At 41.3% G+C, this 18,898-nt stretch overlaps 1 protein-coding gene across 4 annotated transcripts in view; it reads right to left on the bottom strand.

The window, feature by feature from the left end:
• RUNX1 (RUNX family transcription factor 1) overlaps positions 1–18,898 on the bottom strand; it is a 207,851-nt gene that overhangs the window by 141,843 nt on the left and 47,110 nt on the right. Inside the window, exon 2 of one of the 4 annotated variants that reach the window (XM_037904395.2) lies at positions 1,978–2,066. The exons of the other annotated variants lie outside the window; for them this stretch is intronic. The gene's annotated coding sequence lies outside the window, so the exon portion shown is untranslated. The remainder of the gene's footprint in view (positions 1–1,977; positions 2,067–18,898) is intronic. 4 annotated transcript variants of the gene reach the window in all.

Below are 18,898 nucleotides of genomic sequence, written 5' to 3'. Positions count from 1 at the left end.
TCAATAATAAATAGCAAATTGTGTAATCAGAAAATGTTTTATGGAGAACCATGAATAGTAGTTGGGTGAAATAACTCATTTCAGATAGAAATATTTAAACTAAGACACTGGTAATGAACCCATCACCACAGTAGTATGCAGGCACTGAGGTTATGTCTATGCAAGGCTAAAAAATTTGCAGCTGACCCAGGCCAGCCAAGTTTTTTTTAAATTTTTTTTAAATCCCTGTGTAGACATAACCTGAATGTAGCAACAAAAGGCCTAGTCCTACACTAGTGAAGTCAATCAGAGTTTCTACATTAACTTCATTGGCAAGAGGATCACCCCATAATACTGCAGTTAAAAGGAGTCTACAGTTCTTAGCTTTATGAGCACTATCTCTCACTATTAGTCTGGTGAACGCCTCATTGACTTCAATCAGAAGACTCCTATGGACTTCAAATGGCTTTGGTCAGGCCTACATAGGATAATAAAACAGAAAATTGTGTTTTGAGCTTCTCTTTTACCCTATCTATGTTTGCAGATACAGCATCAAAAGTGACAAAAAAAACTCAAACCCTGCACTGTACACTGTGCATATTGGTGTACATGTTGCACTGTGCATTAATCCTTAAGCCTGAAGATTTTTATTGCCTTATTTGGCAACGTCAGCTTTCCTAAGTATCTGTGCATTTGGCAAAAATGAATAATTAATCAACTCTTATTTTACAAAACTCACAAGTTTACTGTTCTGAGCTCAGAACTCCAGCGAAGCAGTTACTGATATAGGCCCCAATTCAACAAAGCACTTAAGCGTGTTAAAGTTAAAATTTTGCTAAAGTTTCATCGAGATCAATGAGACTTTTGCACATGCTTAAAGTTAGACATGTGCTCACATGCTTTCAATAGGAATGGACTGCTGAACTGGGGCACAACTGAGAAAGTAGATGTGCAAAGGTAAACAAGGTAAAGGCAAAGGTAAACTGCTTCCCAAAAAGTTCCCATCACATTTCAGGAGTACATGCTGGAGAGTTTGTTGCATTTGTCCAGTACGGTGTGTTTTGGAATAAATTGTTTGTGACCTGTCCTTTCAGGACATGTCACTATTAGAGGGTCTGGACATTGACATTTTTCTGTATCACAAAACAACTATATTTTCCTGTGTAGAGAAAGATGGTGATTACTCTGAAAAGTTAAATAAATCAATTAATAGAACGTCTCATAATTGTGCAGCGTATAAACTTGCCCAATGCTTAGACCTTTCCCAGAAGTGTTCCGCTCTTTGATGTCTTTTTTAAAGTTCTGGTAAATTGTGGTAAATTTCTTATGTTTGAAAAGCAATTGTCACACTGCGGTGCATGTGAGAGGAAACAGTACAGACCACCCGAGTCCAATCCTTTATGTGGACATTTAATCTCCTTCACCAACATCAAAGCCCTTGCTCTGACATCCAATTGGATTTCCGCATGTGAGGTTTCCCGTTTGTTTTCTCTCCTTTCTCCCCCTCCCTCCCTGTCATTTTCCCTACTTATTATTATATTATTATTAAAGGGGACATTTTTCTTCCTCCTGAAAAGGCTATTACTCTTCCATTTGTATATTTATAATGGCTTCAGACACTTGATTTTTCTCTTCTGTGGCTCAGCTCAGTTAAACATCAGAAAGAACAAGTGAAACAAAACCACTTCAGGAACTATGGAAGCTAAGGATTTAAACCCATCTCCTCCCCTTTGTGGGTAACGAGGCATAAGAATGAAAGGACCTGCTGGAAAAGGTACATGGCTTCCAGTCTGCTGCACCATCCCTTCTGAGAGGTGGGGCTGGGTGGCAGTGTGAATGTGAGAGGGCGCACAGGCCTCTAATTTCATTAAAGCAGAGGATCAGTGGGATTAGTGGGGAGAGAGGGAGTAGCCTGCAGATTTCAGGCCATCTATATGTGTGTTAGGATCTCTGCTTCTGTGCCTTTCTAGCCACATCTCCAGCACTGGCAGCACATACCTTGCTTCCATTGACCAGCTCCCAGCCTGCTATGTATGGCACCCCTCTTCAGCAGAGGCTATTATTACCTCACTGCAAATGATGCTGCTCTGAGAGGAGAATATACCATAGTCACCATTCCCCAACTCCTACTCTGCCATGCATCACTCTGATTGGACATTAAAACTGCAAAGAGGACAGAGTCTATGATGTGTTGGGAGATGTTGCTAATGCATAGCTGCCTTCCTCACCTGGTCCCTGATCCCATTTGTGTAACATTTCCATGATCTGGGTTCCCGCACATCCCCTAGTGATAACTGATGTTGCACTACAGAAACAGTGAATATTTTTTGCTCACTTACCTGACCAGGAAAAGGAGATGGGCTAGAATGAGAAAGGGGCTGTTATGAGAGAACTCCAAAAACTGCTTCATGGCACCTCTTTTGGGTTAGCAAACTGCTATAATTCCTGACTGGAAGTAAGTCTTCCCTGATGGACAGCAGATGCACACAGAAGATGTAATGTAATTGAACAACACGGGTGGAAATATTTCAAATTTTGAAAAAGTTCAAGAAAAAAGGGACAATTTTTTGGAGAACATTTTTATGGAAGCTGATAAAAAAATTCAATATTTTTGACAAAAAAGGGACATGGATTTTTAAAACAATTAGCAAAATATGTTTCCATTTTTCAGCTAGCTCTACATTTGAATTTTGTTCATGCATATTTGCTGTATTATAGGCCCCAGCATGACTGCAACATATAATAACAAGGCAAATGAATACATTAGACAGTAAATATAACTTACTTACTGGCAGTTTGTGTTAGCAATGGAAATGACACAGCAAACATACAAGAGACAGCAAAATATAATTCAGTCTCTTAGGTCACAGCAGATGTATTTCACTTTAAATATGAGCCTTTGCAGCATTTTTGTTTGCTTTGTAATTTTATATATGAGAAGTTCACAGTATTGGCAGCATTTGGAAAAAGAAAAATATATTTATCAAGAGCTAGAAGTTAAACCCTACTAAACTGAAATGAGAAAACAACAAAATCCACTGCACAAATCCAAACTCCCTCCTGGCTTCACGAAGACACTCAGGGCATGTCTACCTGCCTCATGGTTCAGATTATGGGGTGTGATTAGCAACACACACCAAAGTGCTACGCTGTAACTCCCCCGTGTGGAAGCTGCGGGTGCAAATTTAAAGGTTCCTATTTGCACTAATATTGTCCTCTTCAAACAGGATTATATAAATGTGAACTAGGAACGTTTTAGTTCAAACCCGCAGCGTCCATCTAGGGGAGTTACAGTACAGCATTTTGGTGTGCACTGATGTTCACATCCCCATAGTCCAAACTGAGGGGCACTGTAGACATGCCCTCATATACCACAGTGATGAATGCAGTATAAGGGCCCTATAAACTATGAATGGGAGCAAACTCAGTGGAATTACTCACGGGAGTAAAGTGCTTACAGGCTCAGCCTGCAATAGACAGAAAAAAAAGATAAGACAGAAACTCTCCATAGACACTTACTGCACTACCAATCCAATATCAGAGTCTGGGGCATTACATACAAGGGCAGTTCACAGCTCTTGATAGGCAACTCAAGTGAGTGCAATGCCCTTTCATAGCCAGAGCCACAATTGCAAACATCAACTTTCTAGAGGAAAGAACGTTGCATTAACTCCTCTCCTTACTACAAGTATCACACAGTTTGTCTCACCTACAAGTCATAGAATCCTAGAACTGGAAGGGACCTTGAGAGGTCATCTAGTCCAGTCCCCTGCACTCACGGCAGGACTAAGTATTTTCTAGACCACCCCTGACAGGTGTTTGTCCAACCTGCTCTTAAAAATCCCGAAGTCACAAACCATTATAATATTACATGTGGAAAGATTGGGCCTTTGAAAAATAAACTGCAAACATAGGACACATTTCTCCTCTCTGTCTGCACCGTAGATCCAAAAGGAGAAAGAACTCTGCTCCTGATAAACTAAGCAGGAGAATGAACAAACCAAAACATCTGGGACAGGCACCTGTGAATTATATTTTTCCCAGATATGACAATGCACATATTCAAATTCATTTTAATGCGAGGCTAGAAAACTGCAGTGTGGGGTAGATTAAGGATGGTGCATTCTTGAGGCCAACTAGGAATTAATTTGTTCAGGTTTGGCTTGGTGCTTTTGCACATTGGACTTTGCTCACATTATTCCACATTTAACTATAGCACAAACCCACCCATGCTAATTGGTGCCCTTTTGATCACCCTTAACTGAGAAGCTGAGGACTGAAAGGGCAGACACTGAACTACAGGCTCTCACTCTTAGACGTGCTACCTCCAGAACAAAGTTGAGACACATTGTTAGCATGCGCGAGGCGAGGAGGCTTTATGCTGTCACAGCCTGTGTGGTACCTGTTTTTGAACAAAGGATGTTCATTGTCAGGGCTCACAATCTGATACATTACACTCAACTGGATTTAAAAAAAAAATGTAGAAAACAATGGATGTGTCACAAATGCATAACATTGACCTATAGCCCTGATTCTGCTTTCTCTGGCACGAGTTTTAGACTGGTGTAACTCCACTGAGCTAAATGGAGTTGCTCTGGAGCTACACTGGGCTGAGTTAGATGGAAATCAGGCGCCACGTGTGCACTCTCTAATGATACAGATGAGTAAGAGGCAGGAGGATGAGCCGCAGAACAGGGAATCCAGCTATGGTTCCATTTATAAATTCTTTGCTGATATGTATTAGATTCCTACCTACAGCCGCATCCTTTAACAACCTTATACCACATACTAGCAAAAGCATTAATAATCATTTGTGAACTGATGACTTCACATTTCTCCAAAATGCATTAAATATCCTTAACCCTGAAAATTTCCCATTTCACATTAAAAGTTAAAATACATTGTGGACTTTGGTTTCACTGAGAAACGCCACCCACCCACATCAACATGAGGGGAAATTCATGGGGCCAGCAATGAAAGAGGGACACTCCCAGTAGCAAGAGTGGGAGGCACTTGCCAAGAGACAATAGGTAGCTCCTCTCATGGGAGTCTCTGGCACCCATTGGCCAGCTGGGGTAGAAGGAAGCTGATTGGTCAGCATTCCCCACCTCCCAGAATTTAGCCCAGCGCAGGGGCCATGTCGAGCCTCTTTTGTCTCTATTCCAGTGAGTTGGTGGGCTTCCCAGACATAAGTAGGTATTTTATAGTGTGGAAACTCTTACAAAGGTGGGCTAGGAGAGGCGGGCACTGGAGGGATGAGAGGTTACCCATAACACTGGAAACCCTGACAGAATTAGTAAAACTTACATCCACACCAAGGAAAAGAGGGCAGGGAGCAGCAAAACGTAACTAACCTAATGTGCTTGTCTGGTTCAGGAGCTACGCAGAGCGGATGGAACATCTGGATTTGTGGGCACTCTATAGTGCAGTGATTCTCGACCTTTCTGATACCAGGCACTGGTTTGCTGCCTTCCTAAACTGTGTCAGGGAAATCTCAGGGACAGGTGCTGGTTCACAGACCAGTCATTGAGAAACACTGCTACAGTGCATTGGGCCCACCAAAGGGCAGCCAGGACAGCAGCTGGGTCTCAGCTGGGCTTCAGGGCCGAAGCAGTTTGTGGCCAATGGTTCGGCAGCAGAGGCACGCATTCAGATCAGCTCATGCCACTTCTGTACTCATGGACAAGCAATTCACACCCACCTCACGTCCTGGTTATTCACCTTGGGGAGAACGATTTCGGGGGCTGTACAGGAGTTAACTGAAGGGACAGCATCCAGAGGGATGTTAGCTTAGTTAGGCAATTATGGCCAGAGGTGAGGCTAGGATGATTGGAAATGCTCACAAGGCGGGTCTGGCAGGGAGCTGCAGACCCAGCCTGTGCAGACAAGGCTAGAGAGAAAGTGAATAGAGAGGTGACCAACGTATTCCTGGACACAGGGGGTTCAGCAATACAGCAGAGAGGCATCCGTTACAATTGGCCAGCAGTTTTCAGGGACGATGGCGTACGTTTGTCAGACACGGCTACAGAATGTGAGGGAATGAACTGGATGGGAATTGTGATACCCGAAAGTGTGGCGGGGTTGGGGGAGCAAACAAGCTAGTCACCAGCACTCCCTGTGGTGGTTAAGAGAATAAAATGAAAGGTTCCTAGAGGTAAAAGACCTGGGATTTTGGTGATGGGCCTAGGACTCATGTGATAGGGTGATACCTTGTGGCCCTTGCAGGCCAAGGTCCCCACCCTTCTGCACCCTCTGTCCCCCTAGCAGGGGAGAAGGCTGCTTGGACTCAGAGAGAGCTGAGTCCTAGGGGGTCGGTTGAGGAGACTCTACCCCATACTATCGGTTATATGGTAAGGAACCCTATGACCCCCACAGTGGAGCCAATTAAATGCCTGGTATTGGATGGTATGGGTGATCAGCCCTTGCTTTGTGCTAAAAGTTTATAAAAAATTGCAGCCTGCTATTTAATTCTGTACATATGTCTGTCCTCCTTTTGCTGCTGTGTCCACATCAAAAACCTTATCTTAAAAGTAGCCTTCTTTACTCTTAAAGTGGAGATCACTCACAAAATGGTATTATAAACAAATAGGTGGGTCTGTACAATTTCAGTTCTCAAAGATGTATTTTAATGTACAAGGCACTGCACGGCAATATACATACTGGAGATTTCATCAGTTTTTGGCTAAGCAAGCAAGGGTGTGAACAGAGCTATGCTGATTGTTTGCTTTGCTGGCCATTCTGAAAAATAAAATAAAAACAAACAAAAATTGGTGAACTAAAAGATTGACTTTTGGTTTTGAATTAAGCCAAATGTTTTGGTCAACCCCAAATGAAACTTTTAAATTTTTTTTAAAAATAAAATTGAAAGTAAATTTCAAAACAAAAAAATTGTTTTGAATCGAAAATCAAAATGTTTCATTTAAAAAAGATGTTGATTTTTGTCTTGTTTTGCTTGGGTTTTACTCTGACTGAAACAATCTAGTATATTTGACATGAGTTCACGAAATGTTTTGGTCAACCCGAATCTGCATTTTTCAGCAAAAAACAATTTTTTGCCAAACATTTTCGCCTAGCTCTAGTTGTGAACGACTTCAGTTCCGATTGCCTTCAGTGAGAGTAGCAGGTGCATAGCACCACGCAGGTTCAGGCCTACACACAACACAATATTATGAATTAATTTCTTTACAATTTTTATGAGGTGTAAGACAGCTCTAGCAGTCTCCCCACTATGACACATAAAGAATGTATTTATATATTGCATATAACGAGATCAATGAATTGTAAGTGAAAATATTCAACTCTCAATAGAGCCCATACTTACTGCTGTCTCCAAGATGTAAACAATACTCAAATTCTGATGGGTAAAAAGAGCTCACGTGATTATGAAATATTTAGGCCCCAATCCTGCAAAGACTTACACATAAGCGTAACTTAAGCAGGTGAAAGTAGCCCCACTGGTTTCATATGTGTAGGTATTTGCAGTATCATGACCTTGGGTTGTAAGCTCTTCAAGACAGGGCCTATCATCTACTTTGTGTTTATAAAACACTTAGTACAAGAGCGTCTTGATCTTAGTCAGGACCTCTAGGTACTACTGTAAGATAAAGACAATAATAATAATATTGTTCTCGGATCTATCTAACGTGTCGAGGCTTTTCATTGTGCCTATCACTGTGTACTATATGAGCACCTCTTTGGCTTTGGGTAACATACCATTCTACAATCTCAGGGATCTCTTTTTCCCCTTCAGGCAATATTTTATTGCTATTATCCTCACAGGCTGTCAGCACTTGTATATGTATAATATCTATACCAGGGATTGGTAACCTTTGGCACGTGGCCCATCAGGGAAATCCGCTGGCGGGCCAGGATGGTTTGTTTACCTGCAGTGTCTACAGGTTCGGATGATCGTGGCTCCCACTGGCCACAGTTTACCGTTCCAGGCCAATGGGGGCTGCAGGAAGTAGCGGCCAGCACATCCCTCAGCCCGCACTGCTTCCCGCAGCCCCCATTGGGTTGGAGCAGCAAATCGTGGCTAGTGGGAGCTGCGATTGGCTGAACCTGTGGACGCGACAGGTAAACAAACCGTCCCGGCCTGCCAGCAGCTTTCCCTGATGGGCCGCATGCCAAAGGTTGCTGATCCCTGATCTATACCGTACCATATATTCCTATTTAATATGCATTGAACATTTAAAGTGCTATAGAGTTCATATATGAGAGTGAGTCTGTAAATTGCTTTGTGATGGGGGATACTATATTTGTAAGGTATCGCTATTGGTAAATAATAAAATGAACATATAAACACTATTGTATGAGAAAATTACTGTTGCCACTGGAGAAAGCACCAAGTTCTTCCACATTGAAATAGTACTGAAGTACAATTTTGTTGTAAATAATATACTTCAGTTAAAAGTCACTTGCTTTTTCTAATGATAAACCCTAATTTTCAAGAGTTGGCATCAAATACACCTGAAAAGGTGAAACTTGGTGATATTTAATTATCTGCCCTCCCTTCCCCCTCCCCCCGAGATAGGACTTTTAACAATTAAGTTGTCTAGGCTGTTTTAATGGGCTATTTTTACTTTGACACTAACTCAATCCCAGCTAGAATTGGGTGATCTTGTGCATTGTATGTGTGTTGAGCTTAGGAAGCTTATCTAACAATTAAAGCAAAGCACTGTAAATCAGGTAACTCTAGGTGTATTTTCAGCCTGGTCACTGACCCATCATGGGATCTTTGGCAAATTATTTAAATTTCCCCTGCTTCAGTTTACCCATCTGTGAAACAGGGATAAAATCTCCTGTACCACGGGGCATTGTGAAGCTCAATAAATGTCAGTGAAATGCTTTGAGTTCCTTGGATGAAAGGCATTGTAATGGAAAGAGTTATTATGTTAATACCCCAGCTAGGAATGGAGCAGTAGCCTACGCTCTGGATTTCCTTACTAAACTTATTCTGTCATGCCTGGACCTTTACACCATCTGAACATTCTGGTGGCCTAGCACCAGGGGATCTGCCAGGAGAGCAGCCATGCAAGGTGCTCCACAAGCCCTGCATCCCAGATATGGCTCTGTACTTAGACTGTAAACTCTTTGGGACAAGGACTGTCTTTCCCCCCCAGTCTTTGTACAGCATCTAGCACAATGGAATCCCAGTCCATGACTTGTATTATTACACAAATAACAAACAAACAATAATAATATCCTGGGCCAGTATAAACAGAGCTAGGAAAAGGCCAAGGAATCCATATTCACTCTGATGCAGCAGCCCTAGCAGCTTGTGCAAGTGGAGCAGAGGGGCTAGAGATGCTTTTTCAGCCCATAGTATCCAGAAGGCTTAGGTTGTAGCTCTGTGGCCTGACTGCAGATTAGGGGTGCATGTCACCCACTCTGTGTCCACAAATCCAATATACTGCAGTGACATGGACCTAACTTGCTGTGGGTGGAGTGAATTTCAGCCCTAATGTCAATTAAACAAGTTTTTGGAAATTAACCTGTGCTCGCTGTATGATTTGCTTTAGCAGCTCAGTACAATGCCATAAAACTAATCAGTCGCTTCCCCCCTACTTCATTGTTAGGATGCTAGCCACACGGAAGACAAATCACAAGTTCATACTTTAAAGAATAAATTCTGCACACAGCATATTGAGGCCTTCATCCACTTGACAGGGTCTTAATTTGCGTGGCCAACAGGAAAGCATCTCATTTGTACCTAAAACTGTGGATTAAAAAAGCAGTCAGGAGTATAGGAAGTCTCAATATAACACAATATGACTTAAATGGAGGCTTGATGTAAAACATTATGATGTGCTGCATATTCAGTAATGAAAAAACATTCTGGAAATTGATGAAGGAAAAGGTCATTCGCATACCAGTGAAATCCCTTAAGATTCTTAAGGCTTTGCTGGGTGCATTTTTAAGCATTGATGGAAATGCGTTAATGACCATGTAAAGATGTGGTCAGATGCTGACCACCAGACCTGAGGCCTTGTGCAAAATTATTGACAGCTATATGGCTTATTCTTGTAGCGGTTAAGAAATGAAATGCCTTTCGCTAATCAAGTAATTGCATTAAGCAACTGCTGGGAACACTTTGCTGCTTTTCTTTAATAGCCGAGAAGTCAAGTGTATTTCATATTTGTTAACTGTCAAGAGCAGTTCCATTCACATTTATTTTTTAAAACTAAAATAACATGGTCATTTCTTCTGCCCTTTCAAGTAAAACTCTTTTTTTTTTTTTAACGTCAACTAGTAAACATGCAGAAGTGAAAAGTTTGAGCAGATTTCAGAACGTCAGCAAAATGGAATCCCACAAAGGAAGTTTTAAGCAGGCTTGAACACTGCAGCAGTGATGTTAGAATAAGAATAAGAGCTATAATTAAAGACATGAAGTTGTTGATTACTGGCAGATGACATGCTGCTAAGAATGTTTATTCTCTCTCTCTCTCTCTCTCTTTTGCTCTCTGTTGCCACAAGGGCACTGGTTCGTTCCAGTGATTAGGGGTTGTTTAAGCTGCAGTATTTCCCTTTTAATTAATTATCAAAGAATTTTTCATTCTAATGAACACCAAGAAAAAAGCAATGATGAAGATGTCATCAATGTAGCGCAAGTAGAGTAGGGGCATTAGGGGACGAGAGCTGAGGAAGTGTTGTTCTAAGTCAGTCATAAAAATGTTGGCATACTGTGGGGCCATGTGGGTACCCATAGCAGTGCCGCTGGTTTGAAGGTATACATTGTCCCCAAATGAGAAATAATTATGGGTGAGGACAAAGTCACAAAGTTCAGCCACCAGGTTTGCCGTGACATTATCGGGGATACTGTTCCTGACGGCTTGTAATCCATCTTTGTGTGGAATGTTGGTGTAGAGGGCTTCTACATCCATAGTGGCCAGGATGGTGTTTTCAGAAAGATCGCCAATGGGTTGTAGTTTCCCCAGGAAGTTAGCGGTGTCTCGAAGATAACTGGGAGTGCTGGTAGCGTAGGGCCTGAGGAGGGAGTCTACATAGCCAGACAATCCTGCTGTCAGGGTGCCAATGCATGAGATGATGGGGCGCCCAGGATTTCCAGGTTTATGGATCTTGGGTAGCAGATAGAATACCCCTGGTCGGGGTTCCAGGGGTGTGTCTGTGCGGATTTGTTCTTGTGCTTTTTCAGGGAGTTTCTTGAGCAAATGCTGTAGTTTCTTTTGGTAACCCTCAGTGGATCAGAGGGTAATGGCTTGTAGAAAGCCCCCCCCACCCCCCTGGCTCTCCTGCTGGTAATAGCTCACCTTACCTGATCACTCTCGTTACACTGTGTATGGTAACACCCATTGTTCCATGTTCTCTATGTATATAAATCTCCCCACTGTATTTTCCACTGAATGCATTGGATGCATCTGAGCTGTAGCTCACGAAAGCTTATGCTCAAATAAATTTGTTAGTCGCTAAGGTGCCACAAGTGCTCCTTTTCTTTTTGCGGATACAGACTAATACGGCTGCTACTCTGAAACCAACCGTAGGAAGATATTTATCCTTTTATGAACCCCAGCTCACTTTCTTAATTGTGTTAGGGTCCAGATCTCTAGGGTCCTGATCCAAAGCCCTTGCAGAAAATGGCGGTCATTCCTTTGACTTCAATGGACATCAGCTCAGGCCTCAAATCAGAGGAAGAACCCTCAGTGCAACAGGCAGATCCTTAACAAAAATCATTTTAAGTTTAAAAGAGAGGGAAGCTGTGGGTGCATAAAACTACTGGGGAGAGAATGCGAAAGAATGAGGATTTGCATGATTGATCTTTTATTTTATTTTACACTTGTGTTTTCTGCTCAAGATAGTCAAGACCAAAGCAGACAGTGAAGAACTTTGAAAAGATCTCACAAAACTAAGTGATTGGGCAACAAAATGGCAAATGAAAATTAATGTGGATAAATGTAAAGTAATGCACACTGGAAAAAATAACCCCAACTATATATACACTATGATGGGGGCTAATTTAGCTACAACTAATCAGGAGAAAGATCTTGGAGTCATCATGGACAGTTCTCTGAAGACATCCACACAGTGTGCAGCGGCAGTCAAAAAAGCAAACAGGATGTTAGGAATCATTAAAAAAGGGATAGAGAATAAGACGGAGAATATCTTATTACCCTTATATATATCCATGGTACGCCCACATCTTGAATACTGCGTACAGATGTGGTCCCCTAATCTCAAAAAAGATATACTGGTGTTAGAAAAGGTTCAGAAAGGGGCAAATAAAATGATTAGGGGTTTGGAACGAGTCCCATATGAGGAAAGATTAAAGAGGCTAGGACTTTTCAGCTTGGAAAAGCAGAGACTAAGGGAGGATATGCTAGAGGTATATAAAATCATGAGTGGTGTGGAGAAAGTGAATAAGGAAAAGTTATTTACTTGTTCCCATAATGTAAGAACTAGGGGCCACCAAATGAAATGAATGGGCAGCAGGTTTAAAACAAATAAAAGGAAGTTCTTCTTCACTCAGTGCACAGTCAACCGGTGGAACTCCTTGCCTGGGGAGGTTGTGAAGGCTAGGACTATAACAGGGTTTAAAAGAGAACTGGATAAATTCATGGAGGTTAAGTCCATTAATGGCTATTAGCCAGGATGGGTAAGGAATAGTGTCCCTAGCCTCTGTTTGTCAAAGGGTGGAGATGGATGGCAGGAGAGAGATCACTTGATCATTACCTGTAAGGTTAACTCCCTCTGGGGCACCTGGCACTGGCCACTGTTGGTAGACAGGATACTGGGCTGGATGGACCTTTGGTCTGACCCAGTATGGCCATTCTTATGTTTTTACGCATGTGCTGGCAATAAGAATAAGGACCTCTAATATTTTATTGTATGAAAATGCACATTTATGAAAGTTCCTTCTTTATACTTCACAATGTAGTATATAAGGCTGAATCTGGAAAGCACAGTAAAAATGTAATGTAACTTATCTTTGCTAAGTAACTTATTCCAATCCATACTGTAAACTAACATACTAAACATATGTTTTCTAAAGCAATTTTTTCACTGGAGGTTCTGTTTTGAGTGATGTAATTATTTATGAACTCTTAATCAGCAGGTCATTTCAGTTTGTAAGCACTGCAGTCATTCAATCATTCTCATAAATATGTCAGCAAGGATGCAGTTTAGAGAGCATCTGTAGCCACACACAACCCTGCTCAGTAACTGGCTAGCTGCAGAACAACTGTGTTAAAGGCATCTTCTGTGATCAGACAAGAGCAATTGTTATGTTCGCAGTTGACATTAAGGGGAGAAAAAAATCTACTTTGGCTCTTCGCAAACAGAGAACATATTTCTACATTTAAAAAAGTTCCCAAGCCTCCCAGAGGTGAGCTATGGAGCAAAGTCACAGGTCCATGACTGTTAAATGACAGTCAATATTATAGTAATAATAATGCAATAAAACTGATTGCTCTCATAGTTCTGGGATCCTGCTGGGCTTCCTGTGTGTTAAGTACATCACAGTGGGGGCTTAATGATCAATTAAACCACTATTATTCAGTCACTTCTGGCCAGCAATCCTGTTTCTGTGAACTTTTTTCATACAACTGAAAAGCCCTGCTAATGCGATCACATCAGAACTGATTTATCTATTCTACTGACCACCCAGCACGGAAAGCTCCAATCAGGCAGTTAACAATTTTAAAGCTTTGTAATACTAAATGAGAGGCAGAGAGCATAGAATTGTTGACCATTTTAGAGTCTCAGTTCCTTTTGTAAGTAGTTTATTGTATTTGTCAGGATTGGGGTTTCACATTTTGGATTAAATTTGGGCAAAAAAATGACGACGAAGCCAATAATGTGGGCGACCATGAATCATCCGATTTGGGCCGTGAACCTGACCATGAAATGTTCTTGCCGTGTTAATCCTCAGAGAGAACAAAAGTTTTCTATGACTGTTTAAAAACCACTCAGCTGAGTGAACTAGGACTCAGGCTTCTTATGTTAAAGAGTATATTTTGCTTGAAAAGGCAGTTCAGTTTTCATTTATCTTTTGGGTTCTTTGAAGTACACCCCTCTGTCTTTGTTTAATGGCCTAAAATAGAGATTGTAAGATGAAAAAAGTCCCCCCCCCCCCAGGAAAGCCAAGCCTAAAGAGGCAGCAATTTTCCAAACATTCAAGACATATTCAGGAGTCTGGTTTTATAAAGCCCGAGACAATTACCAGAGAATATCTAAAGCAAGCCCAACATGGTATGTTAATGTACTGGCAGGGAAGTCAAAGAAAACGGTTTATGCTAAAGGAGGAGAGCCAGAGAGGGATTTCTAGGAGGAGCTGAAAGCCATAAGCCAGGCTCCACTTCTAAACCTTTGGCGAACAGCTGATTCCTGCTCATCAGGACCAACCCAGAAAGAGAGAAAGAAAAGATGAAAAGAGGAAACAGAGGAAAGGGAAATGAAAAGAGCTTTATTAGTAAGGTTCTTCTCCTGCCTGACCCAATTATCAGATTTTGCATTTAAGTTTAAGACAGTAGATCAAACAACAAGAGCCACTTTGTACTTTTGCCAGGAGACCATATGATATCTCTCAGTGACTCTCCTGCATGCCAGGAATAAGAAACTGTGCCTCTATGTTAGTTTGTCTTACATATGGTGCAATGTGCAAAAAATAGCAAAATTCATAAATGACTGCACTCAGGAACGATGTCCAGGATTTATGGTACTTTATCAGTTAGGAGGGAACAAAAGGAGAAGGAAAATCTAATTATAAGTTTCCACAAATAAGCTAAAAAGGAATGAGAACTGAAAGAAAGTCCAAAGGTTGGTGTCATGCTAACTTAGCAAAAGAAACTGTCTAGTTATTTTCAATGAGCATTTTACAGTGGTCAGCTCAGAATCTATTCTGGATATCTGGACATTTTTGCAGGGACTAAAAATCTATTACATAAATTAATCTGCAAACAGAGCAGAACTGTAGCTGTAAAATTATTCTATCATGTAAATGTTAAGGCCTGCATCCTCACTAGGGCTTTTTAATATTATTTTAAATCCACCAGCATTTTTTTGCGACACTATATAGGTTGTGGTATTTCAGGATTGGAGTATTTTAAGGTTGGAGTGGGATTTGTGTGCAGGAGATGTCCTGAAAAGTGCATGTTCCTCACTTAATCCTTTTGCATCAGTACTTTTGGTAACGGTGGTAAGCATCAGAAAAACCTGACACTCAGCACAGTGCGGGTAAGGTGCCATTCTCTTCCATGATATCTGGCAGTTCATAAAATACCATATGGTTCTTTCACTGCTTCGAATGAAAGCAAAGTATCACCAGTTCAGTATTTTAGTACGTCTGTCTAACACACACAGAGTCAAATCTTTCGTAAGGGATTTTATGTGTACAGCAAGATTCAGATACCTCTCACCATTGCTTTCTTTGCTTATGCATGGGCAAGATAGACACCTTGCTCCAATGCCAGTACTTTTTTCTCCAAGGCAACTGATCCTGGCATGTCCACGCATTTGTTTCTTGTGTTATTTTTTATTTCTAGCGCATTTCATTAACACTTTAGCTGGTTAATGTAATATCAAGTTTTGTTTTCAGAAGAAAACCTTCTTCTTTTATTGGTCAGATCCTTTGGGTTGGAAGAGACTTTTTACTGGGCATTGTGGCAGGGACCCTAAATCATTCCTTGGTGAGGATCATCTAGCCTACTCTTCACCATCGCCAGCGATAACTCATTCTGAACTTGTTCTATCACTGAACTGTTCTGGTATACTTTCACCTAGATTTCCTTTTCCATAGCTTAAGCCAGTAACTTTGTTTTGGTCTCATTGACTAGCAACAATAATTGAGCCGTATCATTTTACAATTTTCCTTTGTGTATAGATCTGTGGGACAACGGTCTCATCTTAGCTACCTTTTCTCCAGACTTCATATAACCAGTTTTATTACAAACCTTTTATCATTGCTGTTGCTCTCCTCTGAGTCTTCTGCTTGGCTGTGTACTTTCTGAAATGACGTGTCCAGGTATGAATGGGGAGTGTTTGGGAGGCTGACCCTGGTGACTGGAGAGATGGATGTGAGTTTGTAGCGGGGAGGAGTTAGCATTGAGGGAGTAGCAAGAGGTCCTTGTTACATGGATTCACATGGCTCCTCATGTCAGCAAGGGCTAAAAAGAGGCTGCCAGTGGAATAAAAGGTCAAACTTGTTTCTTTGCTTATCAGCTGAAGTGCTCCCCACTCACCCTCCTTGAGTTTGCCCAAGGAGGGATCTTTTCTTCTGTGTAAACATACACATTTGCTTATGTTGGGTTTTGTATGACAATTGCTTTCACACTGTTGGAATCATTCAGTCTTATCCCCACTCACATGCTAAGAGTGAAGATGATCATCATCAGATAGAGCTGGGGAGAACTTCCCCCTCACTACACAGTGGGCAAACTAATTTTCACCTTCCACTGGAGCATCCGTCAGGAAACAAAAAGACTGAGAGCTTACAGTGGGTACATATGGGCTGAAGGCAGCATTAGCAAAAAATGACATTCAGGCAGTTGCCCTATTCAGGACAAGTTCCCTTCCCTGGTGCACTTAGGCTATGAAGGCTGGGACAGTTGTTAACGCTGCAGCTTGACAGGTAGGAATTCCTTGCAGTAAGAGACGATATTCTGGGAAAGACGGCCAGGACTATGGCTATTTGCTCAGGTTCAGAAACAGATGTGCCAAATAGGGAATGTCTGAGAGAGGACACAGTAATCCCTTCCCCATCACACACAGAGCTCAGGCACTGCCCCTTCCTCCCCATCAGACAACATGTTCATCCCCACTACTGCTATGATCTGGGAAAGCTGTTTCTCCCTGGAGCAGAGGACACATTGTGGGTGCCCTCACACTGGATGATAACTTACTGCCAGGGGCCTACTGGCTGCCAGGTAACCCTGCAGTTCAATATAGGTGTGCCTTTAATTCAGTCCCCAATGTGTTGTGTTTTCTTTCCACATCATTCAGAATGGCATCAGTAATGATGTGGTTCTGGGAAGGAAATTATTTTTGTTGGAAAGACCTTGGCTTGCCTATGACAGCTCCTTGTGTTGCAGCTATGTATTTCTTGGTTAAAAACAATAACCCGTTCACCATTTGCTAACTTTCTTTTTGTGAGCCACGTTTAAGTAAGAAAATATAGAAATTTAAAAACATCTGTTGAAATGTAATTTAAGAACTGACAGAAGTTTTTGCCAGTTCTACTGACAGCAAAGAGAGCTGGTTCATTATTTGAACACTCATCTGCCTGAAGGTTCAGTGTTAGGATACCATGCTACTGAAAGTAATTGACTTATGCCTAATGAGCATTTATACCGTGTATGTGAGCACTAGTGCTGTCATGTGAAGACTTGTGTCAGATCAAAGGGAAAATATCTTCTCATATATGCTAAACAAGGCCTCTATTTTCCAAAGGAAATCGAAGTTAACTACATAGAGGGGGCATATAAGGTAACTCTACTCTGCTTGATATTTTGCAGTGACTTCTGCCTGTGGTGGCTAGGGTGTTAGCATGCACTTCGCGAATAGGAAACAGGCCATTATGAGGCAATACTAGCTGTTCCAGACCATCTGCAGGAGTAGGGGGTGGATAGCACTTTGCCCTACCATTACACTCAGTTGGAAACTGGGACATCCCAGGGCTGAATCAAACTGTGTATGTCCAGGAAGCCTTTGACCCTGGGGTCTATCGGTGACCTGTAGTGGCCACATTAGGAAGTATTCACCTACAGACCCCACAAAGACAAGAAGTGACCACATCATCTTCTACAATAACAATGCAAACTACAGTGAAGAAATATAGGGACAACGAAGAGGAAAAGTCAGTCCTGCTACAGTTCTGCGTTGCTTGGATTTTATGTTTTTGTAGCAGCACTGTACCATGTTTAATGCTGTAGATATTGACCCAGTGACAGATACCTTACTTTTCTCCTGTCTGCAGTGCTGCAGATATTTATAGCTCCTGGTTATTATACTCAATGTACTAAATTTGAATAATGAAGTGGAAACTGGAAAATATAACCACTCAAAAGAAAAAGTTCTCGACTTCAAAATGAAGCAATCTGGAATTTCATTTCTGTTGAGTCTTCTCTTCCAAGCCCACCCTCTAGTCTCCCAAAGGGAACAGATTTCCCCATGACTGATGGAAATTTAAGTCTCCTCATAGGAAGGATTTCCCTTCCAGAAATCTAAAACTTAAAAGAGGTATCAGGCAACATGACTCTGTGCCAAAGAACAGAACTTTCCAAAGATTTAAATGGAATAATCTCTTTGTTTTACATGGCAGACAAAATCTACATGGAAAGCAAACACAAAGGAGCGGAAAATGCAAAAACTGGAATAATAAGCATAAAAAGCAACTTATTTTATGTTGGAAAACTTGGAAATGACCATATGTTAATAACTCAAAGAGAGAAAGCAAAACATGACTACATCACAAGTTTCAAGATATAATTTACAGTGTAAACCTAAACAATGGATTTTGAATATCATATTGAAAAGATACTTCAGTGAATTTGCCAGTTTAAAATGTTGGAAAATTTCAAAGTCCTCTAGCCACACGGCTCTCATTGAGGTCAGTGGGAGATATACAATTAAATCTCTGCATTCCATTTTGAAAATTTACTTCAGAAGTAGTGTTACTTCACTCCCAAAATATCACAGGTTTGCAACTAAACATAATGGGCTAGAACCTCAGCTGATATAAACTGGCACAGTTCCATTCAATCAGCTGGGATCTGGCTCAATGTTTTATCATCTGAATTTCACTGCTCTCACATACTGTCCCTCAACTATTGTAACTTCAGTGATGAAGTTACACATCTCATAAAGGGAACATGTTTAAAAACCCAGCATTGCAACAGAAATTTGAACTTCAGCTACAGAAGTGCAATAGAATCCTCTTGTATAGGTACCTTTCCCTCCAATTTTCCTT

This window comes from Chelonia mydas, chromosome 1, assembly GCF_015237465.2.
Source record: "Chelonia mydas isolate rCheMyd1 chromosome 1, rCheMyd1.pri.v2, whole genome shotgun sequence".
In the NCBI taxonomy this organism is placed as follows: Eukaryota; Metazoa; Chordata; order Testudines; family Cheloniidae; genus Chelonia; species Chelonia mydas.
This window is presented reverse-complemented; position numbering and strand designations above follow the sequence as displayed.